Source organism: Dama dama, chromosome 33, assembly GCF_033118175.1.
Source record: "Dama dama isolate Ldn47 chromosome 33, ASM3311817v1, whole genome shotgun sequence".
NCBI lineage: Eukaryota > Metazoa > Chordata > Mammalia > Artiodactyla > Cervidae > Dama > Dama dama.
In genome coordinates this window covers 113,910-139,492 of record NC_083713.1, presented here as the reverse complement: position 1 = coordinate 139,492, position 25,583 = coordinate 113,910, and positions in this window count along the sequence as shown.

Sequence of the window (25,583 nt, the reverse complement as noted above, 5' to 3'; positions counted from 1 at the left end):
GAACTAGTTCTCTGCCTCATCGCGACCGGAGGCCTCACATCCTTTGAAAACTCGAGAGGTCCGCGGAGATCAATACTTCCAAAGGAGAAGATGCCTGACTCCTCTTGAAAATGAATAGGAATCCCAGGATCCTGTGGCACGTGGAAAGAGACACTGGGTCTACCGCCTCATGTGGAGACGCGTCCCAATTGCCATGCCAAGCGTCGGGGAGAATACCGAGTTGTCCATCGAACCTAGGCCTGGGTTTTGACGTCGATGAGCAAAGGCGTGTCTCGAAGGGCACCCCAGTCGTAACTCGAGCATATACCCCAGATTCCGGGCGCAACACGAGAAAAACCATGAGACTTCCCCCTCGCCCCGAGATGAGGCCCGATTCCGTGCACTGCGTGCAGAGCAATTCCGTGTCCACATCAAATGTGAACGGAGCCTTGATTTCCTTGATGGCACTCCAGAGAAACCCCAAGATCACTGTCTCAAGTCTAGAGGGATCCTGAGGTCACTGGAGCAACACGAAAGGGCTCCGTGGAAACCAAGTAAACTCGAGATGAGAGCTTAGTCCCTGGCTTCGATTCAAGAGGAATACCAACTTTCCACAAGCACCTCAAGAGGTGGCTTCTCTCAGCTACAGGTATGTGAGAGGGACCCTGAGTTTTTGGCCTCAAGTGGAATGGACACGGGGATGCTCGGACTCGAAGTAAGGCTGGATATCTCTGCAGTGAATTGAAAGCAGGCTCGTCTTTCATCTCCCAAGATGAAGGGATGTCTGAATCCCCTGTGGAGACCACAGAGAAAGAACTATTTCTCCACCTCATCGCGACCAAAGGCCTCACATCCTTTGAAAATTCTAGAGGTCCGCGGAGATCAATGCTTCCAAAGGAGACGATGCCTGACTCCTCTTGAAAATAGATAGGAGTCCCAGGATCCCTGTGGCACGTGGAAACGGACCCTAGGTCTCCCGCCTCACGTGGAGACGCGTCCCAATTGCCATGCCAAGCCTCGGGGAGATACCGAGGTGTCCACCGAACGTAGGCATTGGTTCTGATGTCGCTGAACAAACACGTGTCTGGAAGGGCCCTCCCAGTCGTAACTCGAGAATATACCCCAGGTTCCGGCCGCAACTCGAGAAAAACCATGAGACTGCCCCCTCGCTGCGAGATGAGGCCCGATTCCCCTACACTGCGTGCAGAGGAATTCCGTGTTCCACATCAAATGTGAACGGAGCCTTGATTTCCTTGATGGCACTCCAGAGAAAACCCAAGATCACTGTCTCAAGTCTAGAGGGATCCTGAGGTCACTGGAGCAACACGAAAGGGCTCCGTGGACCCCAAATCAACTCGAGATGAGAGCTTAGTCCCTTGCTTCAACTAGAGAGGAATACCAACTTTCCACCAGCACCTCAAGAGGAGGCTTCTCTCAGCTACAGGTATCTGAGAGAAACCCTGAGTTTGTGGCCTCAAGTGGAATGGACACCGAGATGCACTGATTCGAATATAGGCCAGATATCCCTGCAGTGAATTGAATGCAGGCTCGTCTTGCATCTCCTAAGAAGAAGGGATGTATGAATCCCCTGTGGAGACCATAGAGAAAGACATTGTTCTCCGCCTCATCGCGACGTGAGTCCTCACATCCTTTGAGAACTCGAGAGGTCCGCGGAGATCAATGCCTCCAAAGGAGACGATCCCTGACTCCTCTTGAAAATGGATAGGAGTCCCAGGATCCCTGTGGCACATGAAAAGGGACCCTGGATCTCCCGCCTCACGTGGAGACGCGTCCCAATTGCCATGCCAAGACTCGAGGAGAATCCCGAGGTGTCTCTCACACCTAGGCAGGAGTCCTGACGTCGCTGAACAAACACGTGTCTGGAACGGACCTCCCCGTCGTAACTCGAGAATATACCCCAGGTTCCGGCCGCAACTCGAGAAAAACCATGAGACTTCCCCCTCGCCGCGAGATGAGGCCCGATTCCCCTGCACTGCGTGCAGAGAAATTCCGTGTTCCACATCAAACGTGAAAGGAGCCTTGATTTCCTTGATGGCACTCCAGAGAAAACCCAAGATCACTGTCTCAAGTCTAGAGGGATCCTGAGGTCACTGTAGCAACAAGAAAGGTCTCCGTGGACCCCAAATCAAGTCGAGATGAGAGCTTAGTCCCTGGCTTCGATTCAAGAGGAATACCAACTTTCCACATGCACCTCAAGAAGCGGTTTCTGTCAGCTACAGGTATGTGCGGGGGACCCTGAGTTTGTGGCCTCAAGTAGAATGGACACCGAGATGCTCTGACTCGAAGTAAGGCCGGATATCCCTGCAGTGAATTGAATGCAGGCTCGTCTTGCATCTCCCAAGACGAAGGGTTGCCTGAATCCCCTGTGGACACCACAGAGAAAGACCTAGCCCTCCGCCTCCTCGCGACCGGAGGCCTCATATCCTTTGAAAACTCGAGAGGTCCGCTGAGATCAATACTTCCGAAGGAGACGATGCCTGACTCCTCTTGAAAATGGATAGGAGTCCCAGGATATCTATGACACGTGGAAAGGGACCCTGGGTCTCCCGCCTCACGTGGAGACGCGTCCAAATTGCCATGCCAAGACTCGAGGAGAATCCCGAGGTGTCCCTCGCACCTAGGCAGGAGTCCTGACGTCGCTGAACAACACGTGTCTGGAAGGGCCCTCCCCATCGTAACTCGAGAATATACCTCAGGTTCCGGCCGCAACTCGAGAAAAACCTTGAGACTTCCCCCTCGCCGCAAGATGAGGCCCGATTCCCCTGCACTGCGTGGAGAGCAATTCCGTGTTCCACATCAAACGTGAAAGGAGCCTTGATTTCCTTGATGGCACTCCAGAGAAAACCCAAGATCACTGTCTCAAGTCTAGAGGGATCCTGAGGTCACTGGAGCAACACGAAAGGGCTCCGTGGACCCCAAATCTACTCGAGATGAGAGCTTAGTCCCTGGCTTCGACTCAAGAGGAATACCAACTTTCCACAAGCACCTCAAGAGGAGGCTTCTCTCAGCTACAGGTATGTGAGAGAGACCCTGAGTTTGTAGCCTCAAGTGGAAAGGACACCGAGATGCTCTGACTCGAAGTCAGGCCGGATATCGCTGCAGTGAGTTGAATGCAGGCTCGTCTTGCATCTCCCAAGACGAAGGGATGTCTGAATCCCCTGTGGAGACCACAGAGAAAGACCTAGTCCTCCGCCTCATCGCGACCAGAGGCCTCACATCCTTTGAAAACTCGAGCGGTCCGCGCAGATCAATGCTTCCAAAGGAGACGATGCCTGACACCTCTTGTAATGGATAGGAGTCCCAGGATCCCTGTGGCACGTGGAGGGATCCTGGGTCTCCCGCCTCACGTGGAGACGCGTCCCAATTGCCATGCCAAGACTCGAGGAGAATCCCGAGTTGTCCCTCGCACCTAGGCAGGAATCCTCACGTGGCTGAACAAACACGTGTCTGGAAGGGTCCTCCCCGTTGCAACTCGAGAATATACCGCAGGTTCCAGCGCAACTCGAGAAAAACCTTGAGCCTTCCCCCTCGCCGCGAGATGAGGCCCGATTCCCCTGCACTGCGTGCAGAGCAGTTCCGTGTTCCACATCAAACGTGAAAGGAGCCTTGATTTCCTTGATGGCACTCCAGAGAAAACCCAAGATCACTGTCTCAAGTCTAGAGGGATCCTGAGGTCACTGTAGCAACACGAAAGGGCTCCGTGGACCCCAAATCAACTAGAGATGAGAGCTTCGTCCCTGGCTTCGACTCAAGAGGAATAGCACTTTTCCACAAGCACCTCAAGAGGAGGCTTCTCTCAGCTACACGTATGTGAGAGGGACCCTGAGTTTGTGGCCTCAAGTGGAATGGACACCGAGATGCTCTGACTCGAAGTAAGGCCGGATATCCCTGCAGTGAAGTGAATGCAGGCTCGTCTTGCATCTCCCAAGACGAAGGGATGTCTGAATCCCCTGTGGAGACCACAGAGAAAGACCTAGTAGTCCGCCTCATCACGACCGGAGGCATCACATCCTTTGAAAACTAGAGAGGTCCGCGGAGATCAATGCTTCCAAAGGAGACGATGCCTGACTCCTCTTGAAAATGGATAGGAGTCCCAGGATCCCTGTGGCACGTGGAAAGGGACCCTGGGTCTCCCGCCTCACGTGGAGACGCGTCCCAATTGCCATACCAAGATTCGAGGAGAATCCCGAGTTGTGCCTCACACCTAGGCAGGAGTCCTGACTTCGCTGAACAAACACGTGTCTGGAAGGGCCCTCCCCGTCGTAACTCGAGAACATACACCAGGTTCCGGCCGCAACTCGAGAAAAACCATGAGACTTCCCCCTCGCCGCGAGATGAGGCCCGATTCCCCTGCACTGCATGCAGAGCAATTCCGTGTTCCACGTCAAACGTGAAAGGAGCCTTGATTTCCTTGATGGCACTCCAGAGAAAACCCAAGATGGCTTTCTGAAGTCTAGAGGGATCCTGAGGTCACTGTAGCAACAGGAAAGTGCTCCGTGGACCCCAAATCAACTCGAGATGAGAGCGTAGTCCCTGGCTTCGACTCAAGAGGAATACCAACTTTCCAGAAGCACCTCAAGAGGAGGCTTCTCTCAGCTACAGGTATGTGAGAGGGACCCTGAGTTTGTGGCCTCAAGTGGAATGGACACGGAGATGCTCTGACTCGAAGTAAGGCCAGATATCCCTGCAGTGAATTGAATGCAGGCTCGTCTTGCATCTCCCATGACGAAGGGATGTCTGAATCCCCTGTGGAGACCACAGAGAAAGACCTCGTTCTCCGCCTCATCACGACCAGGACGCCTCACATCCTTTGAAAACTCGAGAGTTCCGCGGAGATCAATGCTTCCAAAGGAGAATGCCTGACTCCTCTGGAAAATGGATAGGAGTCCCAGGATCCTTGTGGCACGTGGAAAGTGACCCTGGGTCTCCCGCCTCACGTGGAGACGAGTCCCAATTGCCATGCCAAGACTCGAGGAGAATCGCGAGGTGTCCCTCGCACCTAGGCAGGAGTCCTGACGTCGCTGAACAAACACGTGTCTGGAAGGGCCCTCCCCGTCGTAACTCGAGAATATACCCCAGGTTTCGGCCACAACTTGAGAAAAACCATGAGACTTCCCCCTCGCCGTGAGATGAGGCCAGATTCCCCTGCACTGCGTGCAGAGCAATTCCGTGTTCCACATCAGACGTTAAAGGAGACTTGATTTCCTTGATGGCACTCCAAAGAAAACCCAAGATCACTGTCTGAAGTCTAGAGGGATCCTGAGGTCACTGGAGCAACACGAAAGCGCTCCGTGGACCCCAAATCAACTCGAGATGAGAGCTTCGTCCCTGGCTTCTACTCTAGAGGAATACCAACTTTCCACAAGCACCTCAAGAGGAGGCTTCTCTGAGATACAGGTATGTGAGAGAAACCCTGAGTTTGTGGCCTCAAGTGCAATGGACACTGTGATGCTCTGACTCGAAGTAAGGCCGGATATCCCTGCTGTGAATTGAATGCAGGCTCGTCTTGCATCTCCCAAGACGAAGGGATGTCTGAATCCACTGTGGAGACCACAGAGAAAACCTAGTTCTCCGCCTCATCGCGACCGGAGGCCTCTAATCCTTTGAAAACTCGAGAGGTCCGCGGAGATCAATGCTTCCAAAGGAGACGATGCCTGACTCCTCTTGAAAATGGATAGGAGTCCCAGGATCCCTGTGGCACGTTATAAGGGACCCGGGGTCTCCCGCCTCACGTGGAGACAGGTCCCAATTGCCATTCCAAGACTCGAGGAGAATCCCGAGGTGTCCCTCGCACCTAGGCAGGAGTCCTGACGTCGCTGAACAAACACGTGTCTGGAAGGGCCCTCCCCGTCGAAACTCCAGAATATACCCCAGGTTCCGGCCGCAACTCGAGAAAAACCATGAGACTTCCCCCTCGCGGCAAGATGAGGCCCGATTCCCCTGCACTGCATGCAGAGCAATTCCGTGTTCCACATCAAACTTGAAAGGAGCCTTGATTACCTTGATGGCACTCCAGAGAAAACCCAAGATCACTGTCTCAATTCTAGAGGGATCCTGAGGTCACTGTAGCAACACGAAAGGGCTTCGTGGGCCGCAAACAACTCGAGATGAGAGCTTCGTCCCTGCCTTTGACTCAAGAGGAATACCAACTTTCCACAAGCACCTCAAGAGGAGGCTTCTGTCACCTTCAGGTATGTGAGAGGGACCCTGAGCTGGTGGCCTCAAGTCGAATGGATAGCGTGATGCTCTGACTCGACGTAAGGCCGGATATCCCTGCAGTGAATTGAATGCAGGCTCGTTTTGCATCTCCCAAGAGGAAGGGATGTCTGAATCCCCTGTGGAGACCACAGAGAAAGACCTAGTTCTCCGACTCATCCCGAATTGAGGCCTCACATCCTTTGAAACCTCGAGAGGTGTGCGGAGATCAATGCTTCCAAAGGAGACGATGCCTGACTCCTCTTGAAAATGGATAGGGGTCCCAGGATCCCTGTGGCACGTGGAAAGGGACCCTGGGTCTCCCGCCTCACGTGGAGACGCGTCCCAATTGCCATGCCAAGACTCGAGGAGAATCCCGAGTTGTGCCTCGCACCTAGGCAGGAGTCCTGACGTCGCTGAACAAACACGTGTCTGGAAGGGCCCTCCCCGTCGTAACTCGAGAACATACCCCAGGTTCCGGCCGCAACTCGACAACAACCATGAGAATTCCCCCTCGCCGCGAGATGAGGCCCGATTCCCCTGCACTGCGTGCAGAGCAATTCCGTGTTCCACATCAAACGTGAAAGGAGCCTTGATTTCCTTGATGGCACTCCAGAGAAAAGCCAAGATCACTGTCTCAAGTCTAGAGGGATCCTGAGGTCACTGTAGCAACACGAAAGAGCTCCGTGGACCCCAAATCAACTCGAGATGACAGCTTACTCCCTGGCTTCGACTCAAGAGGAATACCAACTTTCCACAAGCACCTCAAGATGAGGTTTCTCTCAGCTACATTTATGTGAGAGGGACCCTGAGTGTGTGGCCTCAAATGTAATGGACACCGAGATGCACTGATTCGAATAAAGGCCGGATATCCCTGCAGTGAATTGAATGCAGGCTCGTCTTGCATCTCCTAAGAAGAAGGGATGTATGAATCCCCTGTGGAGACCATAGAGAAAGACATTGTTCTCCGCCTCATCTCGACGTGATTCCTCACATCCTTTGAGAACTCGAGAGGTCCGCGGAGATCAATGCTTCCAAAGGAGACGATGCCTGACTCCTCTTGAAAATGGATAGGAGTCGCAGGATCCCTGTGGCACATGGAAAGGGACCCTGGATCTCCCGCCTCACGTGGAGATGCGTCCCAATTGCCATGCCAAGACTCGAGGAGAATCCCGAGGTGTCCCTCACACCTAGGCAGGAGTCCTGACGTCGCTGAACAAACACGTGTCTGGAACGGACCTCCCCGTCGTAACTCGAGAATATACCCCAGGTTCCGGCCGCAACTCGAGAAAAACCATGAGACTTCCCCCTCGCCGCGAGATGAGGCCCGATTCCCCTGCACTGCGTGCAGAGAAATTCCGTGTTCCACATCAAACGTGAAAGGAGCCTTGATTTCCTTGATGGCACTCCAGAGAAAAAACGAGATAACTGTCTCAAGTCTAGAGGGATCCTGAGGACACTGTAGCAACACGAAATGGGTCCATGGACCCCAAATACACTCGAGATGAGAGCTTAGTCACTGGCTTCGACTCTAGAGGAATAGCAACTTTCCACAAGCACCTCAAGAGGAGGCTTCTCTCAGATAAAGTTATGGGAGAGGGCCCTGAGTTGGGGATTCAAATGGAATGGACACCGAGAAGCTCTGACTCGAAGTAAGGCTGGATATCGCTGCAGTGAATTGAATGCAGGCTCGTCTTGCATCTCCCAAGACGAAGGGATGTCTGAATGCCCTGTGGAGACCACAGAGAAAGACCTAGATCTCCGCCTCATCGCGACCGGAGGCCTCACATCCTTTGAAAACTTGAGAGGTCCGCGGAGGTCAATGCTTCCAAAGGAGACTATGCCTGACTCCTCTTGAAAACGGATAGGAGTCCCAGGATCCGCGTGGCACCTGGAAAGGGACTCTGGGTCTCCCGCCTCACGTGGAGACGCGTCCCAATTGCCATGCCAAGACTTGAGGATAATCCCGAGGTGTCCCTCACACCTAGGCAGGAGTCCTGACGTCGCTGAACGAACACGTGTCAGGAAGGGCCCTCCCCATCGTAACTCGAGAATATACCCCGGGTTCCTGCCGCAACTCGAGAAAAACCATGAGACTTCCCCCTCGCCACGAGATGAGGCCCGATTAACCTGCACTGCATGCAGAGCAATTCCGTGTTCCACATCAAACGTGAAAGGAGCCTTGATTTCCTTGATGGCACTCCAGAGAAAACCCAAGATCACTGTCTCAAGTCTAGAGGGATCCTGAGGTCACTGTAGCAAAAAGAAAGGTCTCCGTGGACCCCAAATCAAGTCGAGATGAGAGCTTAGTCCCTGGCTTCGATTCAAGAGGAATACCAACTTTCCACATGCACCTCAAGAAGCGGTTTCTGTCAGCTACAGGTATGTGCGAGGGACCCTGAGTTTGTGGCCTGAAGTAGAATGGACACCGAGATGCTCTGACTCGAAGTAAGGCCGGATATCCCTGCAGTGAATTGAATGCAGGCTCGTCTTGCTTCTCCCAAGACGAAGGGTTGCCTGAATCCCCTTTGGAGACCACAGAGAAAGACCTAGCCCTCCGCCTCCTCGCGACCGGAGGCCTCATATCCTTTGAAAACTCGAGAGGTCCGCTGAGATCAATACTTCCGAAGGAGACGATGCCTGACTCCTCTTGAAAATGGATAGGAGTCCCAGGATATCTATGACACGTGGAAAGGGACCCTGGGTCTCCCGCCTCACGTGGAGACGCGTCCATATTGCCATGCCAAGACTCGAGGAGAATCCCGAGGTGTCCCTCGCACCTAGGCAGGAGTCCTGACGTCGCTGAACAACACGTGTCTGGAAGGGCCCTCCCCATCGTAACTCGAGAATATACCCCAGGTTCCGGCCGCAACTCGAGAAAAACCATGAGACTTCCCCCTCGCCGCGAGATGAGGCCCGATTCCCCTGCACTGCCTGCAGCGCAATTCCGTGTTCCACATCAAACGTGAAAGGAGCCTTGATTTCCTTGATGGCACTCCAGATAAAACCCAAGATAACTGTCTCAAGTCTAGAGGGATCCTGAGGTCACTGTAGCAAGACGAAAGGGCTCCGTGGACCCCAAATCAACTCGAGATGAGAGCTTAGTCCCTGGCTTCGACTCAAGAGGAATACCAACTTTCCACAAGCACCTCAAGAGGAGGCTTCTCTCAGCTACAGGTATGTGAGAGGGACCCTGAGTTTGTGGCCTCAAGTGGAATGGACACCGAGATGCTCTGACTCGAAGTAAGGCCGGATATCCCTGCAGTGAATTGAATCCAGGGTCGTCTTGCATCTCCCAAGACGAAGGGATGTCTGAATCCCCTGTGGAGACCACAGAGAAAGACCTAGTCCTCCACCTCATCGCGAGCGGAGGCCTCACATCATTTGAAAGGTATGTGGAGATCAATGCTTCCAAAGGAGACGATGCCTGACTCCTCTTGAAAATGGATAGGAGTCCCACGATCCCTGTGTCACGTGGAAAGGGACCCTGGGTCTCCCGCCTCACGTGGAGACGCGTCCCAATTGCCATGCCAAGACTCGAGGAGAATCCCGAGGTGTCCCTCGCACCTAGGCACTAGTCCTGACGTCGCTGAACAAACACGTGTCTGAAAGGGCCCTCCCCGTCGTAACTCGAGAATATACCCCAGGTTCCGGCCGCAACTCCAGAAAAATCATGAGCCTTCCTCCTCGCCACGAGATGAGGCCCGATTCCCCTGAACTGCGTGCAGAGCAATTCTGTGTTCCACATCAAACGTGAAAGGAGCCTTGATTTCCTTGATGGCACTCCAGAGAAACCCCAAGATCACTGTCTCAAGTCAAGAGGGATCCTGAGGTCACTGTAGCAACACGAAAGGGCTCCGTGGACCCCAAATCAACTCGAGATGAGAGCTTCGTCCCTGGCTTCGACTCAAGAGGAATAACAACTTTCCACAAGCACCTCAAGAGGAGGCTTCTCTCAGCTACAGGTATGTGAGAGGGACCCTGAGTTTGTGGCCTCAAGTGGAATGGACACCGAGATGCTCTAACTCGAATTAAGGCCGGATATCCCTGCAGTGAAATGAATGCAGGTTCGTCTTGCATCTCCCAAGACGAAGGGTTGTCTGAATCCCCTGTGGATACCACAGAGAAAGACCTCGTTCTCCGCCTCATCGAGACCGGAGGCCTCACATCCTTTGCAAACTGGAGAGGTCCGCGGAGATCAATGCTTCCAAAGGAGATGATGCCTGACTCCTCTTGAAAATGGATAGGAGTCCCAGGATCCCTGTGGCACGTGGAAAGGGACCCTGGGTCTCCCGCCTCACGTGGAGACGCATCCCAATTGCCATGCCAAGACTCGAGGAGAATCCCGAGGTGTCCCTCGCATCTAGGCAGGAGTCCTGACGTCGCTGTACAAACACGTGTCTGGAAGGGCCCTCCCCGTCATAACTCGAGAATATACACCAGTTTCGGGCCGCAACTCAGGAAAAACCATGAGATTTCCCCCTCGCCGCGTGTTGAGGCCCGATTCCCCTGCACTGCATGCAGAGGAATTCCGTGTTCCACATCAAACGTGAAAGGAGCCTTGATTTCCTTGATGGCACTCCAGAGAAAAGCCAAGATCACTGTCTCAAGTCTAGAGGGATCCTGAGGTCACTGTAGCAACACGAAAGAGCTCCGTGGACCCCAAATCAACTCGAGATGACAGCTTACTCCCTGGCTTCGACTCAAGAGGAATACCAACTTTCCACAAGCACCTCAAGATGAGGTTTCTCTCAGCTACATTTATGTGAGAGGGACCCTGAGTGTGTGGCCTCAAATGTAATGGACACCGAGATGCACTGATTCGAATAAAGGCCGGATATCCCTGCAGTGAATTGAATGCAGGCTCGTCTTGCATCTCCTAAGAAGAAGGGATGTATGAATCCCCTGTGGAGACCATAGAGAAAGACATTGTTCTCCGCCTCATCGCGACGTGAGTCCTCACATCCTTTGAGAACTCGAGAGGTCCGCGGAGATCAATGCTTCCAAAGGAGACGATGCCTGACTCCTCTTAAAAATGGATAGGAGTCCCAGGATCCCTGTGGCACATGGAAAGGGACCCTGGATCTCCTGCCTCACGTGGAGATGCGTCCCAATTGCCATGCCAAGACTCGAGGAGAATCCCGAGGTGTCCCTCACACCTAGGCAGGAGTCCTGACGTCGCTGAACAAACACGTGTCTGGAACGGACCTCCCCGTCGTAACTCGAGAATATACCCCAGGTTCCGGCCGCAACTCGAGAAAAACCATGAGACTTCCCCCTCGCCGCGAGATGAGGCCCGATTCCCCTGCACTGCGTGCAGTAAAATTCCGTGTTCCACATCAAACGTGAAAGGAGCCTTGATTTCCTTGATGGCACTCCAGAGAAAAAACGAGATAACTGTCTCAAGTCTAGAGGGATCCTGAGGACACTGTAGCAACACGAAATGGGTCCATGGACCCCAAATACACTCGAGATGAGAGCTTAGTCACTGGCTTCGACTCTAGAGGAATAGCAACTTTCCACAAGCACCTCAAGAGGAGGCTTCTCTCAGATAAAGTTATGGGAGAGGGCCCTGAGTTGGGGATTCAAATGGAATGGACACCGAGAAGCTCTGACTCGAAGTAAGGCTGGATATCGCTGCAGTGAATTGAATGCAGGCTCGTCTTGCATCTCCCAAGACGAAGGGATGTCTGAATGCCCTGTGGAGACCACAGAGAAAGACCTAGATCTCCGCCTCATCGCGACCGGAGGCCTCACATCCTTTGAAAACTTGAGAGGTCCGCGGAGGTCAATGCTTCCAAAGGAGACTATGCCTGACTCCTCTTGAAAACGGATAGGAGTCCCAGGATCCGCGTGGCACCTGGAAAGGGACTCTGGGTCTCCCGCCTCACGTGGAGACGCGTACCAATTGCCATGCCAAGACTCGAGGATAATCCCGAGGTGTCCCTCGCACCTAGGCAGGAGTCCTGACGTCGCTGAACAAACACGTGTCTGGAAGGGCCCTCCCCATCATAACTCGAGAATATACACCAGTTTCGGGCCGCAACTCAGGAAAAACCATGAGATTTCCCCCTCGCCGCGTGTTGAGGCCCGATTCCCCTGCACTGCATGCAGAGCAATTCCGTGTTCCACATCAAACGTGAAAGGAGCCTTGATTTCCTTGATGGCACTCCAGAGAAAACCCAAGATCACTGTCTCAAGTCTAGAGGGATCCTGAGGTCACTGGACCAACAGGAAAGGGCTCCGTGGACCCCAAATCAACTCGAGATGAGAGCTTAGTCCCTGGCTTCGACTCAAGAGGAATACGAACATTCCACAAGCATCTCAACAGGAGGCTTCTCTCAGCTACAGGTATATTTGAGGGACCCTGAGTTTGTGGCCTCAAGTGGAATGGAAACCGAGATGCTCTGACTCGAATTAAGGCCGGATATCCCTGCATTGAATTGAATGCAGGCTCGTCTTGCATATCCCAAGACATAGGGTTGTCTGAATCCGCTGTGGAGATGACAGAGAAAGACCTCGTTCTCCGCCTCATCGAGAACGGAGGCCTCACAACCTTTGAAAACTGGAGAGGTCCGCGGAGATCAATGCTTCCAAAGGAGACGATGCCTGACTGCTCTTGAAAATGGATAGGAGTCCAAAGATCCCTGTGGCACGAGGAAAGGGATCCTGGGTCTCCCGCCTCAGGTGGAGACGCGTCCAAATTGCCATGCCAAGACTCGTGGAGAATCCGGAGGTGTCCCTCGCACCTAGGCAGAGGTCCTGACGTCGCTGAACAAACACGTGTCTGGAAGGGCCCTCCCCGTGGTAACTCGAGAATATACCCCAGGTTCCAGCCGCAACTCGAGAAAAACCATGAGCCTTCCCCCTTGCCGCGAGATGAGGCCCGATTCCCCTGCACTGCGTGCAGAGCAATTCCGTGTTCCACATCAAACGTGAAAGGAGCCTTGATTTCCTTGATGGCACTCCAGAGAAACCCCAAGATCACTGTCTCAAGTCTAGAGGGATCCTGAGGTCACTGGAGCAACACGAAAGGGCTCCGTTGACCCCAAATCAACTCGAGATGAGAGCTTAGTCCCTGGTTTCGACTCAAGAGCAATACCAACTTTCTACAAGCACCTCAAGAGGAGGCTTCTCTCAGCTACAGGTATGTGAGAGGGACACTGAATTTGTGACCTCAAGTGGAATGGAAACCGAGATGCTCTGAATCGAAGTAAGGCCGGATATCCCTGCAGTGAATTGGATGCAGGCTCGTCTTGCATCTCCCAAGACGAAGGGATGTCTGAATCCCCTGTGGAGACCACAGAGAAAGACCGAGTTCTCCGCCTCATCCCGACCGGAGGCCTCACATCCTTTGAAAACTCGAAAGGTCCGCGGAGATCAATGCTTCCAAAGGAGACGATGCCTGATTCCTCTTGAAAATGGATAGGAGTCCCAGGATCCCTGTGGCACGTGGAAAGGGACCCTCGGTCTCCCGCCTCACGTGGAGACGCGTCCCAATTGCCATGCCAAGACTCGAGGAGAATCCCGAGGTGTCCCTCGCACCTACGCAGGAATCCTGACGTCGCTGAACAAACACGTGTCTGGAAGGGCCCTCCCCGTCGTAACTCGAGAATATACCCCAGGTTCGGGCCGCAACTCGAGAAAAACCTTGAGATTTCCCCGTCGCCGCGAGTTGAGGCCCGATTCCCCTGCACTGCATGCAGAGCAATTCCGTGTTCCACATCAAACGTGAAAGGAGCCTTGATTTCCTTGATGGCACTCCAGAGAAAACCCAAGATCACTGTCTCAAGTCTAGAGGGATCCTGAGGTCACTGGAGCAACACGAAAGGGCTCCGTGGACCCCAAATCAACTCGAGATGAGAGCTTAGTCCCTGGTTTCGACTCAAGAGGAATACCAACTTTCCACAAGCACCTCAGGAGGAGGCTTCTCTCAGCTACAGGTATATTTGAGGGACCCTGAGTTTGTGGCCTCAAGTGGAATGGACACCGAGATGCTCTGACTCGAAGTGAGGCCGGATATCCCTGCAGTGAATTGAATGCAGGCTCGTCTTGCATCTCCCAAGACGAAGGGGTGTCTGAATCCCCTGTGGAGACCACAGAGAAAGACCTAGTCCTCCACCTCAATGCAACCGGAGGCCTCATATCCTTTGAAAACTCGAGAGGTCCGCGGAGATCAATACTTCCGAAGGAGACGATGCCTGATTCTTCTTGAAAATGGATAGGAGTCCCAGGATCCCTGTGGCACGTGGAAAGGGACACTGGGTCTCCCGCTTCACGTGGAGACGCGTCCCAATTGCCATGCCAAGACTCGAGGACAATCCCGAGGTGTCCCTGGCACATAGGCAGGAGTCCTGACGTCGCTGAACAAACACATGTCTGGAAGGGCCCTCCCCGTCGTAACTCGAGAATATACCCCAGGTTCCGGCCGCAACTCGAGAAAAACCATGAGACATCCCCCTCGCCGCGAGATGAGGCCCGATTCCCCTGCACTGCGTGCAGAGCAATTCCGTGTTCCACATCAAACGTGAAAGGAGCCTTGATTTCCTTGATGGCACTCCAGAGAAAACCCAAGATCACTGTCTCAAGTCTAGAGGGATCCTGAGGTCACTGGAGCAACACGAAAGGGCTCCGTGGACCCCAAATCAACTCGAGATCAGAGCTTATTCCCTGGCTTCGACTCAAGCGGAATACCACCTTTCCACAAGCACCTCAAGAGAAGGCTTCTCTCAGCTACAGGTATGTGAGAGGGACCCTGAGTTTGTGGCCTCAAGTGGAATGGACACCGAGATGCTCTGACTCGAAGTAAGGCCGTATATCCCTGCAGTGAATTGAATGCAGGCTCGTCTTGCATCTCCCAAGAAGAAGGGATGTCTGAATCCCCTGTGGAGACCACAGAGAAAGACCGAGTTCTCCGCCTCATCGCGACCAGAGGCCTCACATACTTTGAAAACTCGAGAGGTCCGCGGAGATCAGTGCTTCCAAAGGAGACGATGCCTGACTCCTCTTGAAAATGGATAGGAGTCCCAGGATCCCTGTGGCACGTGGAAAGGGACCCTGGGTCTCCCGCCTCACGTGGAGACGCGTCCAAATTGCCATGCCAAGACTCGAGGACCATCCCGAGGTGTCCCTGGCACCGAGGCAGGAGTCCTGACGTCGCTGAACAAACACGTGTCTGGAAGGGCCCTCCCCGTCGTAACTCGAGAATATACCCCAGGTTCGGGCCGCAACTCGAGAAAAACCATGAGATTTCCCCCTCGCCGCGAGTTGAAGCCCGATTCCCCTGCACTGCATGCAGAGTAATTCCGTGTTCCACATCAAACGTGAAAGGAGCCTTGATTTCCTTGATGGCACTCCAGAGAAAACCCAAGATCACTGTCTCAAGTCTAGAGGGATCCTGAGGTCACTGGACCAAAAGGAAAGGGCTCCGTGGACCCCAAATCAACTCGAGATGAGAGCGTAGTCCCTGGCTTCGACTCAAGAGGAATACCAACTTTCCACAAGCACCTCAAGAGGAGGCTTCTCTCAGCTACAGGTATGTGAGAGGAACCCTGAGTTTGTTGCCTCAAGTGGAATGGACACCGAGATGCTCTGACTCGAAGTAAGGCATGATATCCCTGCAGTGAATTGAATGCAGGCTCGTCTTGCATCTCCCAAGACGAAGGGTTGTCTGAATCCCCTGTGGAGACCACAGAGAAAGACCGAGTTCTCCGCATCATCGCGACCAGAGGCCTCACATACTTTGAAAACTCGAGAGGTCCGCGGAGATCAGTGCTTCCAAAGGAGACGATGCCTGACTCCTCTTGAAAATGGATAGGAGTCCCAGGATCCCTGTGGCACGTGGAAAGGGACCCTGGGTGTCCCGCCTCACGTGGAGACGCATCCCAATTGCCATGCCAAGACTCGAGGGGAATCCCGAGGTGTCCCTCGCACCTAGGCAGGAGTCCTGACGTCGCTGAACAAACACGTGTCTGGAAGGGCCCTCCCCATCGTAACTCGAGAATATACCACAGGTTCGGGCTACAACTCGAGAACTACCATGAGCCTTCCCCCTCGCCGCAAGATGAGGCCTGATTCCCCTGCACTGCGTGCAGAGCAATTCTGTGTTCCACATCAAACGTGAAAGGAGCCTTGATTTCCTTGATGGCACTCCAGAGAAACCCCAAGATCACTCTCTCAAGTCTAGAGGGATCCTGAGGTCACTGTAGCAACACGAAAGGGCTCCGTGGACCCCAAATCAACTCGAGATGAGATCTTCGTCCCTGGCTTCGACTCAAGAGGAATACCAACTTTCCACAAGCACTTCAAGAGGAGGCTTCTCTCAGCTACATATATGTGAGAAGGTCCCTGAGTTTGTGGTCTCAAGCGGAATGGACACCGAGATGCTCTGACTCGAAGTATGGCCGGATATCCCTGCAGTAAATTGAATGAAGTCTCGTCTAGCATCTCCCAAGACGAAGGGATGTCTGAATCCCCTGTGGAGACCACAGAGAAAGACCTAGTTCTCCCTCTCATGGCGACCGGAGGCATCACATCCTTTGAAAACTCGAGAGGTCCGCGGAGATCAATGCTTCCTAAGGAGACGATGCCTGACTCCTCTTGAAAACGGATAGGAGTCCCAGAATCCCTGTGGCACGTGGAAAGGGACCCTGGCTCTTCCGCCTCACTGGAGACGCGTCCCAATTGCCATGCCAAGGCTCAAGGAGAATCCCGAGGTGTCCCTCGCACCTAGGCAGGAGTCCTGACGTCGCTGAACAAACACGTGTCTGGAAGGGCCCTCACAGTCGAAACTCGAGAATATACCCCAGGTTCTGGCCGCAACTCGAGAAAAACCATGAGACTTCCCCCTCGCCGCGAGAGGAGGCCCGATTCCCCTGCACTGCATGCAGAGCATTTCCGTGTTCCACATCAAACGTGAAAGGAGACTTGATTTCCGTGATGGCACTCCAGGGAAAACCCAAGATCACTGTCTCAAGTCTAGAGGGATCCTGAGGTCACTGGAGCAACACGAAAGGGATCCGTGGACCCCAAATCAACTCGAGATGAGAGCTTAGTCCCTCGCTTTGACTCAAGAGGAATATCAACTTTCCACAAGCACCTCAAGAGGAGGCTTCTCTCAGCTACAGGTACGTAAGAGGGACCCTGAATTTGTGGCCTCAAGTGGTATGGACACCGAGATGCTCTGACTCGAAGTAAGGCTGGATATCCCAACAGTGAAATGAATGCAGGCTCGTCTTGCATCTCCCAAGACGAAGGGATGTCTGAATCCCCTGTGGAGACAACAGAGAAAGACCCAGTTCTCTGCATCATCGCGACCGGAGGCCTCACATACTTTGAAAACTCGAGACGTCCGCAGACATCAATGCTTCCAAAGGAGACGATGCCTGACTCCTCTTGAAAATGGATAGGAGTCCCAGGATCCCTGTGGCACGTGGAAAGGGACCCTGGGTCTCCCGCCTCACGTGGAGACGCGTCCCAATTGCCATGCCAAGACTGGAGGAGAATCCTGAGTTGTCCCTAGCACCTAGGCAGGAGTCCTCACGTCGCTGAACAAACACGTGTCTGGAAGGGCCCTCCCCGTCGTAACTCGAGAATATACCCCAGGTTCGGTCCGCAACTCGAGAAAAACCATGAGACTTCCCCCTCGCAGCGAGATGAGGCCCGATTCCCCTGCACTGCGTGCAGAGCAATTCCGTGTTCCACATCAAACGTGAAAGGAGCCTTGATTTCCTTGATGGCACTCCAGAGAAAACCGAAGATAACTGTCTGAAGTCTAGAGGGATCCTGAGGTCACTGGAGCAACACGAAAGGGCTCCGTGGACCCCAAATCAACTCGAGATGAGAGCTTAGTCCCTGGCTTCGACTCAAGAGGAATACCAACTTTCCACAAGCACCTCAAGAGGAGGCTTCTCTCAGCTACAGGTATGTGAGAGGGACCCTGAGTTTGTGGCCTCAAGTGGAATGGACACCGAGATGCTCTGACTCGAAGTAAGGCCGGATATCCCTGCAGTGAATTGAATGCAGGCTCGTCTTGCATCTCCCAAGACGAAGGGGTGTCTGAATCCCCTGTGGAGACCACAGAGGAAGACCTAGATCTCCGTCTCATCGCGACCGGAGGCCTCACATCCTTTGAAAACTCGAGAGGTCCGCGGAGATCAATGCTTCCAAAGGAGACGATGCCTGACTCCTCTTGAAAATGGATAGGAGTCCCAGGATCCCTGTGGCACGTGGAAAGGGACCCTGGGTCTCCCGCCTCACGTGGAGACGCGTCCCAATTGCCATGCCAAGACTCGAGTAGAATCCCGAGGTGTCCCTCGCACCTAGGCAGGCGTCCTGACGTCGCTGAACAAACACGTGTCTGGAAGGGCCCTCCCCGTCGTAACTCGCGAATATACCCCAGGTTCCGGCCGCAACTCGAGAAAAACCGTGAGACTTCCCCCTCGCCAGGAGATGTGTCCCGATTCCGCTACACTGCATGCAGAGCAATTCCGTATCCCACATCAAACGTGAAAGGAGTCTTGATTTCCATGATGGCACTCTAGAGAAAACCCAAGATCACTGTCTCAAGTCTAGAGGGATCCTGAGGTCACTGGAGCAACACGAAAGGGCTCCGTGGACCCCAAATCAACTCGAGATGAGAGCTTAGTCCCTGGCTTCGACTCAAGAGGAATACCAACTTTCCACAAGCACCTCAAGAGGAGGCTTCACTCAGCTACAGGTATGTGAGAGGGACCCTGAGTTTGTGGCCTCAAGTGGAATGGACACCGAGATGCTCTGACTCGAAGTAAGCCCGGATATCCCTGCAGTGAATAGAATGCAGGCTCGTCTTGCATCTCCCAAGACGAAGGGATGCCTGAATCCCCTGTGGAGACCACAGAGAAAGACCTAGTCCTCCGCCTCATCTAGACCGGAGGCCTCACATCCTTTGAAAACTCGAGAGGTCCCTGGAGATCAATGCTTTCAAAGGAGACGATGCCTGACTCCTCCTGAAAATGGATGGGAGTCCCAGGAACCCTGTGGCACGTGGAAAGGGACCCTGGGTATCCCGCCTCACGTGGAGATGCGTGCCAATTGCCATGCCAAGACTCGAGGAGAATCCCAAGGTGTCCCTCGCACCTAGGCAGGAGTCCTGACGTCGCTGAACAAACACGTGTCTGGAAGGGCCCTCCCCGACGTAACTCGAGAATATACCTCAGGTTCCGGCCGCAACTCGAGAAAAACCGTGAGACTTCCCCCTCGCCAGGAGATGAGTCCCGATTCCGCTACACTGCATGCAGAGCAATTCCGTATCCCAGATCAAACGTGAAAAGAGCCTTGATTTCCTTGATGGCACTCCAGAGGAAACCCAAGATCACAGACTCAAGTCTAGAGGGATCCTGAGGTCACTGTAGTAACACGAAAGGGCTCTGCAGACCCAAATCAACTCGAGATGTGAGGTTAGTCCCTGGCTTCGACTCAAGAGGAATACCAACTTTCCACAAGCACCTCAGGGGAGGCTTCTCTCAGCTACAGGTATGTGAGAGGGACCCTGAGTTTGTGGCCTCAAGTGGAATGAACACCGAGATGCTCTGACTCAAAGTAAGGACGGATATCCCTGCAGTGAATTGAATGCAGGCCCGTCTTGCATCTCCAAGACGAAGGGATGTCTGAATCCACTGTGGAGACAACAGAGAAGAAACTAGTTCTCTGCCTCATCGCGACGGGAGGCCTCACATCCTTTGAAAACTCGAGAGGTCCGCGGAGATCAATGCTTCCAAAGGAGACGATGCCTGACTCCTCTTGCAAATGGATCGGAGTCCCAGGATCCCTGTGGCACGTGGAAAGGGACCCTGGGTCTCCCGCCTCACGTGGAGACGCGTCCCAATTGCCATGCCAAGACTCGAGGAGAATCCCGAGGTGTCCCTCGCACCTAGTTAGGAATCCTAACGTCGCTGAACAAACACGAGTTTGGAAGGGCCCTCCACGTCGTAACTCGAGAATATACCCCAGGTTCCGGCCGCAACTCGAGAAAAACCATGAGACTTCCCCCTCGCCGCGAGATGAGGCCCGATTCCCCTGCACTGCGTGCAGAGCAATTCCGTGTTCCACATCAAACGTGAAAGGAGCCTTGATTTCCTTGACGGCACTCCAGAGAAAACCCAAGATGACTGTCTCAAGGCTAGAGGGATCCTGAGGTCACTGGAGCAACACGAAAGGGCTCCGTGGACCCCAAATCAACTCGAGATGAGAGCTTAGTCCCTGGCTTCGACTCAAGAGGAATACCAAATTTCCACAAGCACCTCAAGAGGAGGCTTCTCTCAGCTACAGGTATGTGAGAGGGACCCTGAGTTTGTGGCCTCAAGTGGAATGGACACCGAGATGCTCTGACTCGAATTAAGGCCGGATATCCCTGCAGTGAATTGAATGCAGGCTCGTCTTGCATCTCCCAAGACGAAGGGATGTCTGAATCCCCTGTGGAGACCACAGAGAAGTCCTAGTCCTCCGGCTCATCGCGACCGGAGGCCTCACATCCTTTGAAAACTCGAGAGGTCTGCAGAGATCAATGCTTCCAAAGGAGACGATGCCTGACTCATCATGAAAATGGATAGGTTTCCCAGGATCCCTGTGGCACGTGGAAAGGGAACCTTGGTCTCCCGCCTCACGTGGAGACGCGTCCCAATGGCAATGCCAAGACTCGAGGAGAATCCCGAGGTGTCCCTTGCACCTAGGCAGGAGTCCTGACGGCGCTGAACAAACACGTGTCTCGAAGGGCCCTCCCCGTTGTAACTCGAGAATATACCCCAGGTTCCGGCCGCAACTCGAGAAAAACCATGAGACTTCCCCCTCGCCGAGAGATGAGGCCCGATTCCCCTGCACTGCGTGCAGAGCAATTCCGTGTTCCACATCAAACGTGAAAGGAGCCTTGATTTCCTTGATGGCACTCCAGAGAAAACCCAAGATCACTGTCTCAAGTCTAGAGGGATCCTGAGGTCACTGGAGCAACACGAAAGGGCTCCGTGGACCCCAAATCAACTGGAGATGAGATCTTAGTCTCTGGCTTCGACTCAAGAGGAATACCAACTTTCCACAAGCACCTCAAGAGGAGGCTTCTCTCAGCTACAGGTATGTGAGAGGGACCCTGAGTTTGTGGCCTCAAGTGGAATGAACACCGAGATGCTCTGACTAGAAGTAAGGCTGGATATCCCTGCAGTGAATTGAAAGCAGGCTCGTCTTGCATCTCCCAAGATGAAGGGATGTCTGAATCCCCTGTGGAGACCACAGAGAAAGACCTAGGTCTCCGCTTCATCGAGACCGGATGCCTCACATCCTTTGAAAACTCGAGAGGTCCGCGGAGATCAATGCTTCCAAAGGAGACGATGCCTGACTCTTCTTGAAAATGGATAGGAGTCCCAGGATTCCTGTGGCACGTAGAAAGGGACCCTGGGTCTCCCGCCTCACGTAGGGACGCGTCCCAATTACCATGCCAAGAATCGAAGGGAATCCCGAGCTATCCCTCGCACCTAGTTAGGAATCCTAACGTCGCTGAACAAACACGAGTTTGGAAGGGCCCTCCACGTCGTAACTCGAGAATATACCCCAGGTTCCGGCCGCAACTCGAGAAAAACCATGAGACTTCCCCCTCGCCGCGAGATGAGGCCCGATTCCCCTGCACTGCGTGCAGAGCAATTCCGTGTTCCACATCAAACCTGAAAGGAGCCTTGATTTCCTAGATGGCACTCCAGAGAAAACCCAAGATCACTGTTTCATGTCTAGAGGGATCCTGAGGTCACTGGAGTAACACTAAAGGGCTCCGTGGACCCCAAATCAACTCGAGATGAGAGCTTAGTCCCTGGCTTCGACTCAAGAGGAATACCAACTTTCCACAAGCACCTCAAGAGGAGGCTTCTCTCAGCTACAGGTATGTGAGAGGGACCCGGAGTTTGTGGCCTCAAGTGGAATGGAAACCGAGATGCTCTGACTCGGAGTAAGGCCGGATATCCCTGCAGTGAATTGAATGCAGGCTCGTCTTGCACCTCTCAATCCGAAGGGATGTCTGAATCCCCTGTGGAGACCACAGAGAAAGACCTAGTTCTCCGCCTCATCCCGACCTGAGGCCTTACATCCTTTGAAAACTTGAGAGTTCCGCGGCGATCAATGCTTCCAAAGGAGACGATGCCTGACTCCTCTTGAAAATGGATAGGAGTCCCAGGATCCCTGTGGCACGTGGAAAGGGACCCTGGGTCTCGCGCCTCACGTGGAGACGCGTCCCAATTGCCATGCCAAGACTCGAGGAGAATCCCGAGGTGTCCCTCGCACCTAGGCCCGAGTCCTGACGTCGCTGAACAAACACGTGTCTGGCAGGGCCCTCCTCATCGTAACTCGAGAATATACCCCTGGTTCCGGCCGCAACTAGAGAAAAACCATGAGACTTCCAGCTCGACACGAGATGAGGCACGATTCCCCTGCACTGCCTGCAGAGCAATTCCGTGTTCCACATCAAACGTGAAAGGAGCCTTGATTTCCTTGATGGCACTCCAGAGAAAACCCAAGATCCCTGTCTCACGTCTAGAGGGATCCTGAGGTAACTGGAGCAACACGAAAGGGTTCCGTGGAAACCAAATCAACTCGAGATGAGAGCTTAGTCCCTGGCTTCGACTCAAGAGGAATACCAACTTTCCACAAGCCCCTCAAGAGGAGGCTTCTCTCAGCTACAGGTATCTGAGAGGGACCCGGAGTTTGTGGCCTCAAGTGGAATGGACACCGAGATGCTCTGACTCGGAGTAAGGCCGGATATCCCTGCAGTGAATTGAATGCAGGCTCGTCTTGCATCTCCCAAGACGAAGGGATGTCTGAATCCCCTGTGGAGACCACAGAGAAAGACCTAGTTCTCCGCCTCATCGCGACCTGAGGCCTCACATCCTTTGAAAACTCGAGAGGTCCGCGGAGATTAATGCTTCGAAAGGAGACGATGCCTGACTCCTCTTGAAAATGGATAGGAGTCCCAGGATCCCTGTGGCACGTGGAAAGGGACCCTGGGTCTCGCGCCTCACGTGGAGACGCGTCCCAATTGTCATGCCAAGACTCGAGGAGAATCCCGAGGTGTCCCTCGCACCTAGGCCCGAGTCCTGACGTCGCTGAACAAACACGTGTCTGGAAGGGCCCTCCCCGTCGTAACTCGAGAATATACCCCAGGTTCCGGCCGCAACTCTAGAATAACCATGAGACTTCCCCCTCGCCGCGAGATGAGGCCCGATTCCCCTGCACTGCGAGCAGAGCAATTCCGTGTTCCACATCAAACCTGAAAGGAGCCTTGATTTCCTTGATGGCACTCCAGAGGAAACCCAAGATCACTGTCTCAAGTCTAGAGGGATCCTGAGGTCATTGTAGCAACACGAAAGGGCTCCGTGGACCCCAAATCAACTCGAGAGGAGAGCTTAGTCCCTGGCTTCGACTCAAGAGGAATACCAACTTTCCACAAGCACCTCAAGAGGAGGCTTCTCTCAGCTACAGGTAGGTGAGAGGGACCCTGACTTTGTGGCCTCAAGTGGAATGGACACCGAGATGCTCTGACTCCAAGTAAGGCCGGATATCCCTGCAGTGAATTGAATGCAGGCTCGCCTTGCATCTCCCAAGACGAAGGGATGTCTGAATCTCCTGTGGAGACCACAGAGAAAGACCTAGTTCTCCGCCTCATCGCGACCGGAGGCCTCATATCCTTTGAAAACTCGAGAGGTCCGCGGAGATCAATGCTTCCAAAGGAGACGATGCCTGACTCCTCTTGAAAATGGATAGGAGTCCCAGGATCCCTGTGGTACGAGGAAAGGAACACTGGGTCTTCCGCCTCACGTGGAGTTGCGTCCCAATTGCCATGCCAAGACTCGAGGAGAATCCCGAGGTGTCCCTCGCACCTAGGCAGGAGTCCTGACGTCGCTGAAAAACACGTGTCTGGAAGGGCCCTCCCCGTCGTAACTCGAGAATATACCCCAGGTTCCGGCCGCAACTCGAGAAAAACCATGAGACTTCCCCCTCGCCGCGAGATGAGGCCCGATTCCCCTGCACTGCGTGCAGAACAATTCCGTGTTCCACATCAAACGTGAAAGGAGCCTTGATTTCCTTGGTGGCACTCCAGAGAAAACCCAAGATCACTGTCTCAAGTCTAGAGGGATCCTGAGATCACTGGAGCAACACCAAAGGTCTGGGTGGACCTCAAATCAACTCGAGATGAGAGCTTACTCCCTGGCTTCTACTCAAGAAGAATACCAACTTTCCACAAGCACCTCAAGAGGAGGCTTCTCTCAGCTACAGGTATGTGAGAGGGACCCTGAATGTGTGGCCTCAAGTGGAATGGACACCGAGATGCTCTGACTCGAAGTAAGGCCGGATATCCCTGCAGTAAATTGAATGCAGGCTCGTCTTTTATCTCCCAAGACGAAGGGTTGTCTGAATCCCATGTGGAGACCGCAGAGAAAGACCTAGTCCTCCGCCTCAACGCGACCGGAGGCCTCACATCCTTTGAAAACTCGAGAGGTCCGTGGAGATCAATGCTTCCAAAGGAGACAATGCCTGACTCTTCTTGAAAATGGATAGGAGTCCCAGGATCCCTGTGGCACGTGGAAAGGGACCCTGGGTCTCCCGCCTCACGTGGAGACGCGTCCCAATTGCCATGCCAAGACTCCAGGAGAATCCCAAGGTGTCCCTCGCACCTAGGCAGGAGTCTTGACGTCGCTGAACAAACACATGTCTGGAAGGGCCCTCCCCGTCGTAACTCGAGAATATACACCAGGTTCCGGCCGCAACTTGAGAAAAACCATGAGACATCCCCCTTGCCACTAGATGAGGCCCGATTCCCCTGCACTGCGTGCAGAGCAATTCCGTGTTCCACATCAAACGTGAAAGGAGCCTTGATTTCCTTGATGGCACTCCAGAGAAAACCCAAGATCACTGTCTCAAGTCGAGAGGGATCCTGAGGTCACTGTACCAACACGAAAGGGCTCTGTGGACCCCAAATCAACTCGAGATGAGAGCTTATTCCCTGGCTTCGAGTCAAGAGGAATACCAACTTTCCACAAGCACCTCAAGAGGAGGCTTCTCTCAGCTACATGTATGTGAGAGGGACCCTGAGTTTGCGGTCTCAAGTGGAATGGACACCGAGAGGCTCTGACTCGAAGTAAGGCCGGATATCCCTGCAGTGAATTGAATGCAGGCTCGTCTTGCATCTCCCAAGATAAAGGGATGTCTGAATCCCCTGTGGAGACCATAGAGAAAGACCTAGTTCTCCGCCTCATGGCGACCGGAGGCCTCACATCCTTTGAAAACTCTAGCGGTCCACAGAGATCAATGCTTCCAAAGGAGACGATGCCTGACTCCTCTTGAGAATGGATAGGAGTCCCAGGATCCCTGTGGCACGT